We start from the raw sequence: 16,474 nt of genomic DNA, 5'->3' as shown, positions 1-16,474 counted from the left end.
AATTATCTTAAAGGCAGAGTTACTTTAAATCTAATGCAAAAAATCACATGTTTCTCTCTGTCTTCCCCCAACCAGCTGCATCTGGCCCTTAGATTTGTTTGGTTTGGCTTTCACCGTATTTAAACAACAGCAACAACCAAAAATTGGATTTGTGGATGTGGGAGATTTCATGTAAAAATTCGAGTTTCTGGCATCTGGGCGATCTGGCAGGCCTAGGTGCCATTCCAATGTGGCTGGATACAGCCCTGCTCAGCTCAGATGAGTCATGGGCTTGCCAGGACGCTGACCCTAACTGACCGCCTTCACTCACTTATTTTATCTTCCTGGCACAGAGTTTGCCTTTGCCCTTGTCAGATGGAAAGAAGGATCAGTGGCACAGAAATATTTTTATAAAGAAAACAACTCTTATTATTAAATGCTACTGTGCTATTTTCGGTATTTGTATATCACCTTGTATTTTTTTTATAGCATCTTCCCCTCAAGGAACTCAAAAGATCTTGCTAAAGTTCAAGGGCAAAAAAGCCATTGACCCCTCTTGTCTGGGTGGACTAGTGTCCTAAAGATCTGCAGAGTCTGGGGAAGTGTCTGATGAGAAGAATGTGCCTAAACGGGCATTCTGCCCGAGACAAGGTTCTCTCAAGGGCCCTGTGATGGGTACTGAGCAGCGGAGTCAAGTAAGGATGGGCAGAGGATCCAGTGGGAGCAGAAATGTCCCATTCAGCCTACAGAGATTTGTTTAGGGATCTGGCCACCTGCATGCACTGGGCAGGACTAGCCCCAGAAGACCTAGCTTTGGAGATAAACTGCAGAGGATAAGTAGCAATTTACCAGATGGAGGTGGACTTTAGAGAGCACGCGAGCAGGAAGGAAATGAGCTTTAACTTAGAAACATGAAAAACAAGATTGGGTTGTTGGGTGGAATGGGGACTGAGTTTATGAGACATTTTTATCCAATCTGTGTCCCCTGTAATATGGGAGCATTCAGACCAGATACATTGTTATGCTCAGAACCCTTTCAGAGTCAGCTACTCAAAGAGTGGTTCATGGACCAGTAGCATCAGCACTTATTGGAAGCTTGTTAGAAACAGAATCACAGACCTTATTCTAGACCCACTGAGTCGGATGCCCAGTAAATAATATAATTACTATTACTTCGTGTTTTTTTTTTTAAAGAACTAAGTCATTCTTCTTCTAAAAAAATTGAGTCTTGGTTTGCTCATTATTATTATTATTTTTTAAATCATGTAGATAGTAGTTATAATAAAGACGAGGTAGAAATAGTCTCTTAAAAAAAATAGAGCCCACTCTTGCCCTTTGGACTCAAACACTAATAAAACAAATTATTCAGTTATTTATTACATTCAGGAGTTACTTAAATTCCAGTTTATGGCAGGAAGCTATGTATAAGTACTCTCATTTTTTATTTAATGAGTAATGAAGATGATAAATTAATGGCTTTGTAAGATAAAGATATCATTATTGAATGGGTACTGTGTGTGTAACTCTTTACATACTTCACTTATTTTCCATACTTCAACCAGCCTTAATTTATAAATGAAGAATTAAAGGTTATAGACATTAAGTTGCTTACGTAAGATCATGCAGTTATTGCTTTGTAGTTAATATCTAAACACACACTTGAATCCGAATCCCACATTATTTGCCTTTGCCTACAAGTACTCCTAATGAACTTTAGATTTTTTAAACTCTTCTGTGACTTGGCCAGTTGTTGTTTTTTTTCCCCTTTTGATCTTGATTGTCAAAATGGAAAGGTCTTACTCTACCTGATTTCTACTTAAAGAAAACAATTTTTAAAAATACTGATTGTACTTTCAGTGAAAATGGTAGTGAGAATGATTCTTACATTATTTCTTTTCTTTTTTTCTTTTCTTCTTTTTTCGATTCTTTGTCCTTCCTTCTTCCCTTCCTTCTTCCCTCCCTTCCTTTGTTTTAATAACACTTAGTTGCTTGATTTTACTCACCAGAATCAAGTTAGACTAAAACACATATACTATTTTAAGAGAAAAAAAGAAGCCTAGTTTCATAGCTCCAATAAAGCCTGCAGGCATCTCAAAACAATATGCATTACAACTTCAAAGAAGAAAGATATTGAGTGGTGAGAATTTAAACATATCACAGGGACTTTCAGGTGGCTACTTTATGATGTGAAACACACTTTTAACTTAAAAAGCAAGATTTTTATAACCTAAGCTGTCTCTTTATGCATTCATAAAACCATGGAAATTTTATGGAAAAATAAATCTTTCCTTTAGAAAAGAACTGGGAAATTTAAAAACTGTAAGTTGACATTTGTTTCCCAGAGCTGATACTGAAACAGTAAACCAGAATGAAACTGCTGGATGACATTAGAGAAGCAATAATGGTAACTTTCTGAGGTCAGCCTGCTGGAAATAGGAAGTATATACTTCTGCAATTGAACTGACAACGGAAACAACTCAGGAATCCCAGGTTTGCTTAACTAGACCAGTCTAGCTGCTAACAGAGCTTCCTAACAAGTAGGCCATGGAGCAATGGAGACCAACAGACAAGATGCCAAAGCCACCAGCAAGGCCTGCCATTGGACCCCTGAAGACCTTGCCGTGAGTGCTGGTATTATCGCTGAAACTGTACATAGCAGTGCCAAGACCTATGTGATCATTATCATATATGTATCTCATTCTGCTCCCCTGAGATTATTTTATTAACGAGTGATTGAAAAAAATATAGGACGGTGGTTAAAAACAAAATATTTGGAGTAGTTTGAGGGTTGAACTCCAGTTCTGTCATGTATTAGTGTGGACATTTTGTGTTTTTTGCCAGCCCAGCATCCCCTGCTCCATCTTCTGAAAATACCACCTTCTTTTTCCCTTAAGGAACTTCTCTTCCCCTATTTTGTGTTAATAATCAAAATCCCTGCCTTTCCCCAACAAAATAGGAAGGCATGTGATCCAAGATGGGCCAAATAAATTCAGTCTTCCAGAAGTTCAAACTGTGAGCCATACCAACAGCAACTGACCAGAGTTGATCATCTCTACGGTGTTTTCCTGAAGAAACTGGCCCATTAGTTCCTGTTGCTTAGATGCTTGGAACTTTTTTTATTTCTTATTCTTCCAATGATCCAGTTGTTCACTCTTGATTCTGTGAGCTTCTGCATACCCTTCCAGTAATTTTCAGTTCTACTTGGGTTAACCAGAATCTCTTGTCCTTGTTTGTCACTCGAATATGCTAAATAAAGTAGATCATAACTCTAACCTTCACAGACTTCAGCAAATGTAAAATATCTGGTTTAACCTAACAGCTTTATAATAATGACTTCAAAATACTTGACAGTTAAAAAATATTATTTTGGTAACTGTGAAATACTATGTATTTAATATTTCTAAGAAGTTATGTGTAAAATTTGAAAATAATGCCTACTTTCCAGATTTGTGAGAATTAAATGAGAACATGTCTAGAAGATGTCTAGCACAGTGCCCCCTAGAGTAAGCAATCAATTCTATTGGTCCTTACCACTCTAGGGTCTATAAACTTGAACATCTTAGTCCCAGGCAAGTTCAAATATTAAGTGAGTTATGCTAATAGTTTGTCATTTAGCAACCTCTCTGAGTTTTTGGCAATGCAGGAATGACTGCTGGATAGTTCTATTTACACTAAAAAACTGGTAATTTGAACATTTTAGTGGGACACTACGCAAATTGGCACTCAGTTAAAAAATGGATTTAACCCACACACACGCACACACACAAAGGAACTTGTTTGAATAAGAGCATTTAAACAAGATTTTCACTTTGTAAATGAGCAATTTTGAATTTCCCCAGAAATTTCTGGTATTTCATTCTAAACTATGAAGTAATCTAGTGGATAACATTTTTAGATTTATGTCAACCAAGCAAATGATTTATTTAGTCTTTACTGTACATATATTTTTAACATGGATGTACACATGCACACACAACAAAGCCACTCGGATTGCTCTTAGCCTTTTGTAGAATATAGATGTGCAGAAAATTTTTAAAAATCTGAGATGTCCTCAGCCAATTGTTCTAATTGACTCACGTGCCTAAAGGTTTAGAGGTTTGTACAGCATTGGTCCCACTCTAGTAGGCATTTGACACAAACACTCTTTAGGTAAAGCTTCTTTTGTTGAAACTAACCTTTAAGAGTGTCAGGTCATTTGTCTCTACTTCCTCAGCTTTTAAAATTTTACCCAATGTGGAGAAAGTACATGGTGGTCTGTTTTCCCAAGAGCCTTCTGAATGAGCTAATACTACAAAAGTCATTTAGCCTGCTCTCATGACGCAGTCCAATTTTGTTAGCAGAACGAGAGGAGGAAGGTATTGTGGAAGGTACTTGTCCAACAGCCATTTTCTCTTTGCAAGCCAACAGAATTATGATTTCATGCAGATTCCTAAATCTCAAGGCAGGTGGTGATCTGCAGGGCATCACGGCTCATAAGTCTTAGCCAGTCATGGTAATTTGGTTCCCCATTTGCCAGTATTTGGTCTAAGGTTTAATATATAACCAACTTCCAGCAGAAAAGATGTAAGGGAATCTGTTGGGGAGGGGGCAGGCGGGGAGGGATTATAGAACAGATTTTCTTCCTGGTTAAAAATATAGAGATTAACCCACACACACGTTGACTCCTTCTTCTTCTTCTTCTCCTTCTCCTTCTCCTTCTCCTTCTCATTCTTATTCTAATTCTTCTTATTCTCCTTCTTCTTCAATATTTTTATTGATTTAAGAGAGGAAGGGAGGAGAGATAGAAACAACAATGATGAGAGAGAATCATTGATCAGTTGCCTCCTGCACACCCACTACTGGGGATTGAGCCCACAGCCTGGGTGTGCTCTGAGCAGGAATTGAACTGTGACCCCCTGGTTCATATGTTGACGCTCAACAACGGAACCACACTAGTAGGGCTACTCCTTTCTTCTTGTCTTGAAAGTAGCTAAGTGAGGACAACTTGCTTGTATCTACATCACCTATTCTGTAATCACAAAGTCACAAGATGATTGAATAAAAAGCCGATGTACTAAAGATGGCAGGGTTGAAATATAAAAAGAGCCTGAATCCTAGGGGTCACTTTTAGCTACTGCCCTCAAAATGGAACCACAACTGCCTTCCTATGGCCAATTTGTTAGCTGAGGGAATTAAATGTCTTCATTAATTTCTGTTACTTGCTGCTGAAAGCATTCCTAAGGGCATTAACACTTATACAACTTCTCTAAACTCCTTAATTTTAAATACTTTAAGTCACCAGACGAAAAGATTGTTGTCTAACAATAAGGTGAAGAGAGGTGGGAAAGCCCTACAAATATAATCTTTTAAAAATTGAAATTCTACTTAGTGTTTACTGCCAGATATCAGAGGGCTGTTTGTATTTGCTGGAACTGTCAGAGTAAATTCCTGCTAATACAGCAAGCTGGGATGGCAGAAGGAATTTTACAAGGGCCTGTGATATGCCCTGTGATGAAAACACTCAAAAGTCCTCTTAGAATTTTAGAAACAGGATAAATGAGTTACTGTTAACTCGGAACTAAAATCATTCTTCAGTATCTGCACTTTAGGAGTGGGGCATTTGTTTGCATAGAAAGTGATACAACTTTGAAAATACATTGGATATTAAAGAATAAAAACAATTGAGAAAGATTTTATTATTATAGAGGGAACTATAGTCTCTTGAATCATGTGACCTTTTTCCCACAGATAGAGAATTGTAGAAACTGTGACCATAAAGACTGCTGCACTATTGAGATGTCCTACAGGCTTTCCATACTAGGAAGATTTCCTGATTGCATAACATCCATGTGAAGAAGTTTCTGAGGGGGAGCATGCTTTGTCAGCACAGTGACTTCCATTTTTTTCTTCACTATGACTCACGAAAATAGATGAACATGTCTTGTATAAGTGAACATGTGTAGGTGTACACACATGATTAAATGTTTCATATTAAGATACTTATTTTTTTATTAGAGACAGATGCTGGTGAAAGAGGAAAGTGGCTTATTAACGTGCCAGACACCTGAGGAGATGGGGGACTCTTGTGACAAAGTCCTTCTCAGCATCTCAGTGCAAGCAGACATTTTTATAAGGAGGTGGAGGGAAAGCAGAACAAAGAAATAAAGGGGAAGGGGTGGAAAAGTTCTCCACATGCAGACCAGCACAACCCATTCTGATAAGGACCTCAAAACTGGTCAAGTGATGGTCTATTGTGCATCATCCTGGTCTTATCCTGGTTCTATGTCATCCTGGTTATACAGTTGAAGTTCAGCAAATCTCCCAGAATTAGGATGACTGAAGGTCAGAGTCTGTACCTTCTGAAGTTAGTTCCTAGGATTCTTATACAAACATTCCATTTGTCTACAAGCTACATATTAGTCAGAGTCACTATTTACAGAAACAATGTCAATGGAATGGTGGGGTGGGCTACTATTCCCCACTGTTACACTATGAATCAAACTGGCTTGTCCTACATGGAAACTTGTTGTCTTACAGAGCAGAAAGTCCAGTGATAGGGCAGACTCCATGGTTGCTTATCATATCACCTCGGTACTGTGTCTGTCTTCTGACTTCTATGGTGATAGTTTCAATCTTAGGTTGCCTTCTCTTGTAGCTTGTCGTAGAGACCAGTGTGTTGAATGTCATCAGTTATTCCTTCAGACCCACCCTCTACCCTTTTGTATCTACTCTGTGCCCAACGAGGCCCACAGCATGAATTACATGAGTATGCTCCCTCACCTGCTGGCTTCTGCCTGGATCTAGTCAATGGGGAGCCCCTGAAGGAAACTGAGCAGAGAGAAGAGAAGAAAGCTGGCTCCCTCCCTGTGAGGTCAAGTTGTGCTGACAATGTTCCTTAATGAAAGTTCATTGCTCTTCTCATGGTGGTCCTATCTCCACCATACTCTCCAGGTTCTGGGAACCCTGGTCCATGTGCTTTTGAGCACAGGGGTGATGAGAGCGCTGCTACAATTCATCCTGGGGTGGAATCATATTTATAGATAGACCTTGTCAGCTTTTCTGATTTTTCCTTAGTTACTGATAGGAAGGTGCCAAGTAGACCAGAGAGTAGAAAGAACAACTGATGCTGTGGCCACACAGTAGTTGATTTAGCCAAAGTATCCTGGATCAAAAGGCACTGAAACAGCTTGCTATGTGCTGTGTCCTGCTTCAGCCTCTAGAAATTCTCTGGAGGATGACACAGGGTTGAGCTATTCCTTCTGGGGCTTCGTGTTTAGTTCAGATGGAATCCACTGAGACCCGGATCTCTGTGGTTAGGCTGACAGTGGTTGCTCTCCTGTGTTGGTTCATCAACCAACATCTTCCCGAGGCTTCTCCAAGCTTAGCCATTGCTGTTCTGTATTCACCACTCCTCCTCAGAGGAAGTTATTTCTCTAGCCATTGTCATTTCCCCTTGTGCTTCACTTCTCCCATCCATCCTCCTCCCAAGGAATATCTTCACCTGTCTTCTTCGAAAGCTTTTACTTGTACGAGTAGATGACAATAAATTGTGGGACTGTTACTCAGTTCTGTAGGTTTTTTGTAACTTAATGAAGCAAGTAAAGGTTTATAGCAATTGTTTGTATTCCCATAGCATATAAAGGCATTTCTCTTGCCCCTAAAATAGGGTAATGCAGGTGGAGTATTTCAGGCACACAGAGTGCAGTCAGGAGGGCTGTAGAATCAGGACATATTTGAAAAAATGTTGATTTCCATATAGGACAAAGACATTCAACATCTGTCCAAGTTCTCTCTAGTATCTATCTGTCTGTCTATCTATCTGTCTATCATCTATCTATCTATCTATCTATCTATCTATCTATCACCTATCTTTAATTTATCCATCCAACCATCTATCTATCCATCCACCCGGCTATCCAGCCAGCCACTTACCTACTTATCTATGAAAATAACAGCTTCTGGGTAACTATGGCTCATTGTTTTCATGCAGAGAGCATATTTTAAAGAAGTGGGTTTATTCCTTTTTTTAAAAAAATCAATCATAAAATTATCTTCCAGATCGTTTAGAGTGAGTAAAGAACAGTGATGTTAGTTTGGAATGCTGGGTCCTTAGGGCAAGCATCTAGCTGGAGACCAGTGATACCACCTGCATTAGTTTTGCTGAAGTCTCTGCCTGGGTCTGGTTCATTGGTGGGCCATGGGTGGTGACTTCTCTGATATGTCATTTCATAACCTGTTTGCAGAATAAAGGTTGCAGGAGATAAAGGTATTAGAATCCTTTCTACTTACCCTTCTAGTAAAGATACTTTTTAAAGGGGATCTTTCATGTCAGAAATGGATTCAGGTTTTGTGGAACCTTAGGATTATACAACTCTGTAGATCTTCTTTAAGAAATAGCATATGAAAGTGGTTATGAAAATCTTATTTAGAATTAGAAAAGAATTCTCAATAAATTATAATTAAAAAATGCAAGTCTCACAAACATCACAGAATCCAGAATGCAATGTAATATTAATTAACTGCTTGACACATCTCTATAGTACCTTCTTTCTATATTTTAGCTTTGTACTCTTGATTTTTCTTCTTATATGCCAATGACTTTTAAAGATAATTTTTCGTGAATAAAATAGAAAGGTTATTCAATCTCCTAGTATGTTTAATTGAAATTTTTTTATTGATAACTGGGATGAATAAAACATTCTGAACTTTCCTTTAGCTAGACCCACAAAAATCCAGGTAGCCAGTCCAACTACACCGGACAGCAGAAGAATTCTGTTGGAGGAAATGTTTGTGTGGATCAATACAGAAGTCTTAACAAATTGCAGAAAGTATAAAAAAAGGAATCCTCCTTATTTGTGAATTCTGTATTTGTGGATTTGCCTGCTCATTAAATTTATTTGTAACTCCAAAATCAATGTTTGCGGCACTTTTGCGGTGATTCATGGACATGTACAGAGCAGCGAAAAACATTGAGTTGCCCAGTGTGCCCGCTCCCAGCTGACGGTGATGGAGGCAGGGCTCTGCATTCTCGTTTGAGCTCTCGTGCTGTGAACAATTGTCTGTTTTGCAGTCTACTTAATGCCACATTTTTTACATTTTTGTGTTTTTTGTTGATTTTGCTGCTTGAAATGTCCCTGATGCTTGGTGCTGAAGTGCTGGCTGGTGTTCCCAAGTGCAAGAAGGCTGGGATATGCCTTATGGAGAAAATACATTGTATTATCTATTTTATTGTTCATCCTCACCTAAGGATATGTTCTTTTAAAAATTGATTTTGGAGAGAGAGAAGAAGGGAGGAAGAGTGAGAGAGAAACATCAGTTAACTCCCATATGCACCAGACTGCAACCTAGGACTGTGCCCTGACTGGGATTCAAACTCACAGCCTTTTGGTGTACTGGAGGCTGCTCCAACCAACTGAGCCACCCGACCTTGAAACAGAGAGCGGGTAGGTTGCCTCATAAAAACAGGCAAAGGAGAAAAAGAGTCTAAAGTGGGAAAGCTCAGTTTTATGAGAAAAGTCCCTCATTCCCCTGCGTAAGGAGGAGAGGAAGGTGGTAGGAGGAAGGACAGAGGGTGTTCCTGGTGAGGTCTCTCCACATCAGGGATGTGGAAGCCTCCACTTCTATGGATAGGGAAGCAGAGTCGGTTGTCAGTTGTAAAATGGGGAGAGGGAGGCTGGACATGTAAAAGCAACACACCTCCTTTTTAAGAAACAAATAAAGCTAGTTGTATTTTAGAAAATATGTTTTAACTTCTTTGTTAGTGAGGCTGATGCATTTTTCACATTTTTGTTATCACATTGCATTAGTTCTTATGTAAATTGTCTTTTCATGAGTCATTTTTTAAAAGCCCATTACAAATGTACCCCATGGGAAAGAAATATGTGTCATGGGGCTGGGCAGGGAGTGATGTAGAGAAAGCTTTGGTGAGGATGGGGAAAACACTTCATTGCTTCCTGTCATTTTCACCCACGATGTAAAGCTTCAATTCGTAAGGTCAATGTGCTCTTGAGAGGGTCTAAACTTTTTTTTACAAATGTCTTCACACCCTCACTCCTCTCTCTCCCAGGTGAGCCCGAACCGAGGCCGAGCCTCCACATTCGCTTTGCCTCGACCACACTGAGGAGATGAGCCTACTGAGGAAACCCCACAGCCCGTGCAGTGGGAATTACTGTGCGCTCCGCTGGGCCCTCAGCTGAGCCCTCAGCACAGCCTTGCACACTTACTCAGCTTCTCCAGAGAGCTTGCTCTCATTTTCTGCAACTTCTTACCTTTCACTCTCCTCGAAAGAGCGACACACACTCCCACACATCCCCCACCCACTCTCAGCAATGACTGCGGTGTAATGCTGCCGAGAGAAAGCTGAAGACATCCATTAAGAAGCACCTTACCTTCCTACCTCCACATCCACAAACTGCTTGCATTTGCACCTGCCTTCTCCTCCTTCCTCCTGATAAAAATGAGCAAGCAGCTCTCCTGCCAAAAGTTGATCACAGGTACCCTGAATGCCTCCTCCCTCCCTCCTTCCCTCCCTCCCTCCCTCTCTTCCTCTCTCCTTCCCTTTCTCCTTTCCTCTCTTCTTCCTTCTCGGTGTGACACTTCAGCAGAAGCTTCCTCAATGCACGCATCTCTACTCCAGCATATAAACATACTACCCTCCTCCAAACCCTCCCCAACCCAACCTGACTTCCCCTTGCACCCTATCTTACTATTTCCTCAGAGGAAACTTTAAAAAAACTGTTGTTGAAAGTATTACATATGTCCCCCTTTTACCACCCACTGTCTGGCTCCATGGGTTATGCATATATGCAAACAAGATCTTTGGTTGATTACCTCCCACCCATCCAACCTTCCCCATCTTCCCTCCAAGATTCAGAGGAAACTTCTTAAAGGGGCTTTCTCTTTCCATCTCTATCACCCTTTAGGCTGAAGGTAGGTATTAAGGGCAGAGAAAGCTCCCTAGTGTGCTCAGAGGTCTGGAGAAATGGTCTCCAGGCTGGTAGTCAGGAGTGACTGTACTGGGTATCTCCCAGGAATCTCCATATTTACTAGGTGCTCCAGGTCACTACTATTGTTTCCATGATAAAGACACAGAACATTCTTCTTTTAATTGGCCTTAAATAGTTTTTAAACACTAAAATCTTGGTAGTCACCAGAGGCTAGGGCAGTGCTGGTGAACCTATGACACGCGTGTCAGAGGTGATACGCGAACTCATTTTTTGGTTAATTTTTCTTTGTTAAATGACATTTAAATATATAAAATAAATATCAAAAATATAAGTCTTTGTTTTACTATGGTTGCAAATATCCAAAAATTTCTATATGTGACACAGCACCAAAATTAAGTTAGGGTTTTTCGAAATGCTGACACGCCGAGCTCAAAAGGTTCACCATCACTGGGCTAGGGACAGGGTGGGTGGGGGTCAGGGGATAGGGCATAACCGCTTAACATGCACAGGGGCTTTCTTTATGGGTGATGCGAATGTTTTGGAATTAGGTAGAGGTGATAAAAAGTGAATATACCAAATGCCACTGAATTGTGCACTTTACAATGGCTAATTTTGTGTTCCATGGATTTCACCTTAATTTAAAAAATCTACTAAGAAAGAAAAGCAGACCTTATTTAGTGCTCTGTAGCAGAAAATGCTTAATCATATTTTGATCGGTTACTCATTAGAGAATAAAATTATAATTAATTAGTGAGAGAGATGGGTTCTTATACTATACATGAATAGTCTAGAAGTTTTCTTGATAAACAACATGTTGGTCCATGAGGATTCAGTAATAAAGTAAACTTTATTTATATCTAACTTGGCCTGGGGTCTATTATTTATCTTCATTGGGCCTCTAGGAAGGAAAATAAAGTAGTATTTTGAGCTATATGAAAAAAAGTGTTTTATTATATCCTTTAACCATTTTGGAAAGTGCTGTTTGCACACAAGACACTAAGTATTAAAACTCTTATATAAGTAAACTATATAAAACCTGGAAAGAAGAAGAAAGACTATAATTATTCAGCAATTTCTAGACGATTTCAGCTTCAGTTTCCTGCCACCTCAATTTAAGATGGAGGAGAGCTGCCCATTGGGGACTAATTTGCATTGACAACAAGCTGTGCACTAATGGACCCTCTGCCAAAGCCAAGATGATGAATAGGATCGTTGCTGCATATTCTTTACTAAGGCTCCTTAATGCATTTAACCTCATTCGGGTATTAGTCTTAATAAGCTTCCCAAACTTTGACTACTATTGTTCCTTAGAGTATTAATAAGACACAGAGAATTGCAGATTGTGTGCCATTGAGTAAACAAATTTATATTAGAAATCACGATTTAAACAAATAATTTAGGAAAAGGAAAGTCATACCACTGGCTGGGCAATCTTGATATTATCTTCCCAGGATATGAAAAATACCCTTCATTTCTGGTGCATCTTCCCCAAAGCAATGTCTGAGTGTATTTGCCCAAACCAAATCACCCCTTTTGCTTCTCTGCATCAGGGGAAAGTCGGCTGCCTGCATGAACCTGATTTTCCTGGGTTGGGAGGCTTCCCCAGGGCTTAGGATGACCTCAGGTCTGGCAGGTGGATTGTCACAGGGGTAGACTCTTCACTGGGTGCTCCCTGTCGCACCTGCCATTGATTGTCCACTTGCCCTGTGCACCTCCCATCTGCCGGCTTGTTCATTCCGCACAGACAGCAGTCCCGACTTCACAAGCCAGAAAACAGTCCACGCATCCAGAAAGTGGGAGCGACATGCCAAACTTGGGTTGGTAAAACTCTTAAATATTTTATTCTCTCAGTGGCACAAACCCCTCTTTGCTGGGAATTTGCAAAAGGAAAACATCCTTTCCTTTTCCAGACAGACTGGGAGTAGCATGGCGGCTTCCTGTTTTCCCAAGGGTTGGGCGCGCCTGTGCCCAATGACCGTGGAGGACCTGGGCGATGGAAGACGGTGCTGGCCTCCTGCCTTAGAAGAGTGTATTAGTGAACTTGAAAAGAGGATTAGAGTTATTGACGTGGCTCCCTGACACTTTCTAGGAAAAGGTAAATATTGCTGTTTTTCATATAGAGAAACATTAAGGCAAGAAAGAAGTATTTAAGAAGTGTCTCCCAGAGTCAGGGAGGTGGGAGGGGGATGATGGCAGGAAGCCAAATGTGAATTTTTGACTTTCAGATTTCTTACTTTAATGACTACACTATATTTGCAAACATTAACATGTCTCTTAAGCTTTTGGCAAGAAGTTTTAAAACATCAAAATTCAATTCTCTGCCAATTAACAGTCATTTAATTTAGGAGTACCTGAGTTTTCTGATTTTAAGGTACTTCTGGACTAGAAACTCAGATGCCATAGTTTAGCCCAAAGCTAATTTTTTTATGGACAAATTATAACCTTTCCAATAGACCTTGAACTGCAGTAACTCTCCTTTGCTGGTATAACTATAATGAGCTTTGATCCTTTGCTTGAGTGTGTTCTATACCTGGACTCGAATCTGTAATGAATCATCAGCTGGAGTCCAAGTTGCCATCTCAGGAGGACAGCTGGGCGAAAAGGTCAGGGGAAATTGGTCTTTGTTTAAAGTGGCTCCAGCAAAAACACCTCATTTAAAATCTGCTGGAGGTTGGCATTTTCTCTTCTTTATCTCAGTGCCTGCATTCTGATGAGCAGGGCAGGAGAGAAGCAAAATTGTGTAAATGTAATGAGATCTAAGGAGCTAAGAAACCCCAGAAAGCGAAGAGACAATATATTACATTTTAAATACTAGATTGTGTTTTGGATATCGTGGGGATGTTTTTGAACTAGTGTTACTTAATATGACACTTTCAGATAAATTTGGATGGTGATGAGTCACATTCAAGTTTAGGGTATTTGTGTGTCTATGACTAAGCTTTGTCCAAATTTTTCTACAAGAAGAAATCCTGCTTCTTAGAGTCAAGCAGGATTCAAGGTTTCCAAAGATGAAAACAACCTAAATGTTTACTGCAAAGTGGCAGGTTTCAATCTTCCTAGTTTTAGTGTAGTGATTGGAGAGATAAAATGATTACATTTAAATGGAGCTCCCGACACAGTGTCTTACAGGTAGTTGAGGCCATACATCTGTTTGCTGAATGAATGTATGAATATATAAATACATAATAAAGTGTGACAGGACCAACCAGGTTCCTTCTGTGTCACATTGACTTTTAAGTTGAATCTAAAAGCACTCTCAAGGTCAATATGACTATACTACAGAAATAATCCTTGGGCAAAATAAGTTCTCTCTGTAAGAATTCTGGCAGAGAAAATCAGTGTTGGTGTCCTCAGAGTTTGGTTAGCAGAACCACTAAGGCCTTCTGAGAGTAAAGACAACCTGCTCCTTAGACTCTAGTAGGACACGTGTGGGTAGTCTCCCTACTTCCAGTTATGACCCTATGACTGGAAAGGAGAAACCCCCTACAAGAAAAAGTATTTTCATACAAAGATTCATCCAAATGCTAGGAATCTTCTTACAAGGATTTCCTATGGATTCAAGAAGGTGTAGACGCTCTGGGTGAGTCACTGTGAGAAAATTCATAGCTCCCTGAAAAAAACCCGAGTCCCTAAAACTGAACATGTGAGGAAGAATAGAAATCACACCATGAGCTTTGAAATCAGAGTTTAAATAAAAACACAATCCTTAGCTACAACTCTTACTTGATTTATTTGAGACTTAATTTTTTTATGTGTAAAATGAAGGAAATAAAGCCTACTCTTTGGAATGGTATAGTAATATATGTAAAATTATTAGTATAATACATTCTCTTAGGATTTGCTTGATAAACAGTAACTATTAATAATACTAAACAGATGCACATCCTACCTTGAAATGTTCATTACCTGCCTCTACTCTTTAAACAGTCACACAATTTTATTGTGCATCTACTATAAGTCATAGTATGCTAGGTATCACACAAAAAGTGTTGACTAAACAGCATGGCTCCTGTTCTTATGGAGTTTATGATGTAGGAGGAGAGGGACTTCAAACCAGTAATCCTTAGGCAGAAAAAAACAGAAAATGTGAAATGAGCATTGATGATCCAATAATCCAAGCTTTATTATTTTGAGCTGTTTTTAACCATTCCCACCCCCCTCCTTTTTTTATCCAGTCTCTTTCCATGGACTCTAGAGAAATTCAGAAGAAATGTAGTACTATCCATTTCCCTAAAATTAATAATTTTAAAGGCTTGAAGAAAGCTTAAAATGAGCAATTCAATATAGCAATCAGTATTCTTATTGCATACTAGAGGCCCAGTGCATGAAAAAAAATACATTCCCAAGGCTGACATCTTCCCTTCCACTTACACAGTGGAGGGTGGGGTCCCTCAGCCCAGCCAGCCCCCTCTCACAGTCCGGGAGCCCTCAGGGGAGGGAGGTGACCCGGCAATCAGGGGAAGGCGATGCCCCATCACACCTCTGCTGCTGCCACTGCCGGCAGCGAAGCCTCGACCGGACCTGGTTACCTGAGCCTCAGGTGGCCCTGGGCAGCTGAGGGGCTGAGGGGACTGGGGAATTCCAGAGGCAGGCATGCTGGCAGGGCTGGCTGCCACTGCCGGCAGCGAAGCCTCGACCGGACCTGGTTACCTGAGCCTCAGGTGGGGCAGTCAATTAGCATATTCCCTCCTTATTGGCTGTGGCGCCACCATCTTTGAGGGCGGGGAAGTCAATTAGCATATTCCCTCCTTATTGGCTGTGGGCGCCACAATCCTTACAACAGTGTGAGGGTCAATTACATATTCCCTCTTTATTAGATAGGATAATTGTTCCACTTCACTGCCATTTTTTAAATTCCCAAGGACACCCTTTTTTTTTTAACTGTTTAGTATCATAATTCAGCTCAACTTATAGTAAATTAGATGTTAAGTAATCTTTTTTTGTTTTTCTCAATGTCTGACCTGGGATAGATTATTTATTAAGAGAATACTATCAATGTCTGGTGTCAATTTTTCCATGTGTCATTAGAGTTTCTTTATTGGTTTTGCTAGTCAATGTGACTAGCTGATGAATGGATCCAGAAATAGAATGTAACATCTGTGACCAATCCAAATCTTCCAACATCCTGATCTGTTTATCAGAAACCTAAGCTGTTAAAAGAAGAAAGCAAAAAAGAAGAAAAAAAATCCAAAAAGACAATCATTCTATCTAATAATAGACAAACATGGTAATTAACTGTACCTCCGACAGGCTTCCCATTGGCTAATCAGGGCGATATGCAAATTAAGTGCCAACTAAGATGGTGGCCGGCAACCAGGCAGCTGAAGCGAACAGGAGGTTTGCTTGCTCCAGTGATGGAGGAAGCCAAGGTTCCCCGCTGCCACTGGCCCGGCTCTAAGCTCCGAAAGCAACAAAGTTTCCATTATAGAAGCTAAACAAACCCCAGATACCTGCTTTCTGCAGGCCGTGTCCTCAGAGCTGGAGCAGCCGGCTCTCAGCTCCAGTGATGGCAACAGAGTTTCAATTATAGAATGTAAATAAATCCTAGAATAAAAAAGAAAAAAGAAAAG

The 16,474-nt window shown here is 40.1% G+C and overlaps 2 long non-coding RNA genes across 2 annotated transcripts in view; both read left to right on the top strand.

Annotated features, from left to right (window-relative positions):
• Positions 1-3,189, top strand: part of LOC107185053 — a 28,724-nt gene extending 25,535 nt beyond the window's left edge. The window contains exon 3 of the long non-coding RNA XR_001515962.1: positions 2,936-3,189. This is a non-coding gene — a long non-coding RNA (uncharacterized LOC107185053). The remainder of the gene's footprint in view (positions 1-2,935) is intronic.
• A 9,636-nt stretch (positions 3,190-12,825) lies between these two features.
• LOC107185052 overlaps positions 12,826-16,474 on the top strand; it is a 13,097-nt gene continuing 9,448 nt past the window's right edge. Inside the window, exon 1 of the long non-coding RNA XR_001515961.1 lies at positions 12,826-12,999. This is a non-coding gene — a long non-coding RNA (uncharacterized LOC107185052). The remainder of the gene's footprint in view (positions 13,000-16,474) is intronic.

Source organism: Myotis davidii, unplaced genomic scaffold, assembly GCF_000327345.1.
Source record: "Myotis davidii unplaced genomic scaffold, ASM32734v1 scaffold266, whole genome shotgun sequence".
Classification (NCBI taxonomy): domain Eukaryota; kingdom Metazoa; phylum Chordata; class Mammalia; order Chiroptera; family Vespertilionidae; genus Myotis; species Myotis davidii.
Note: the sequence above shows the minus strand (reverse complement) of the source record. Positions and strands in the feature narration are given on the sequence as shown.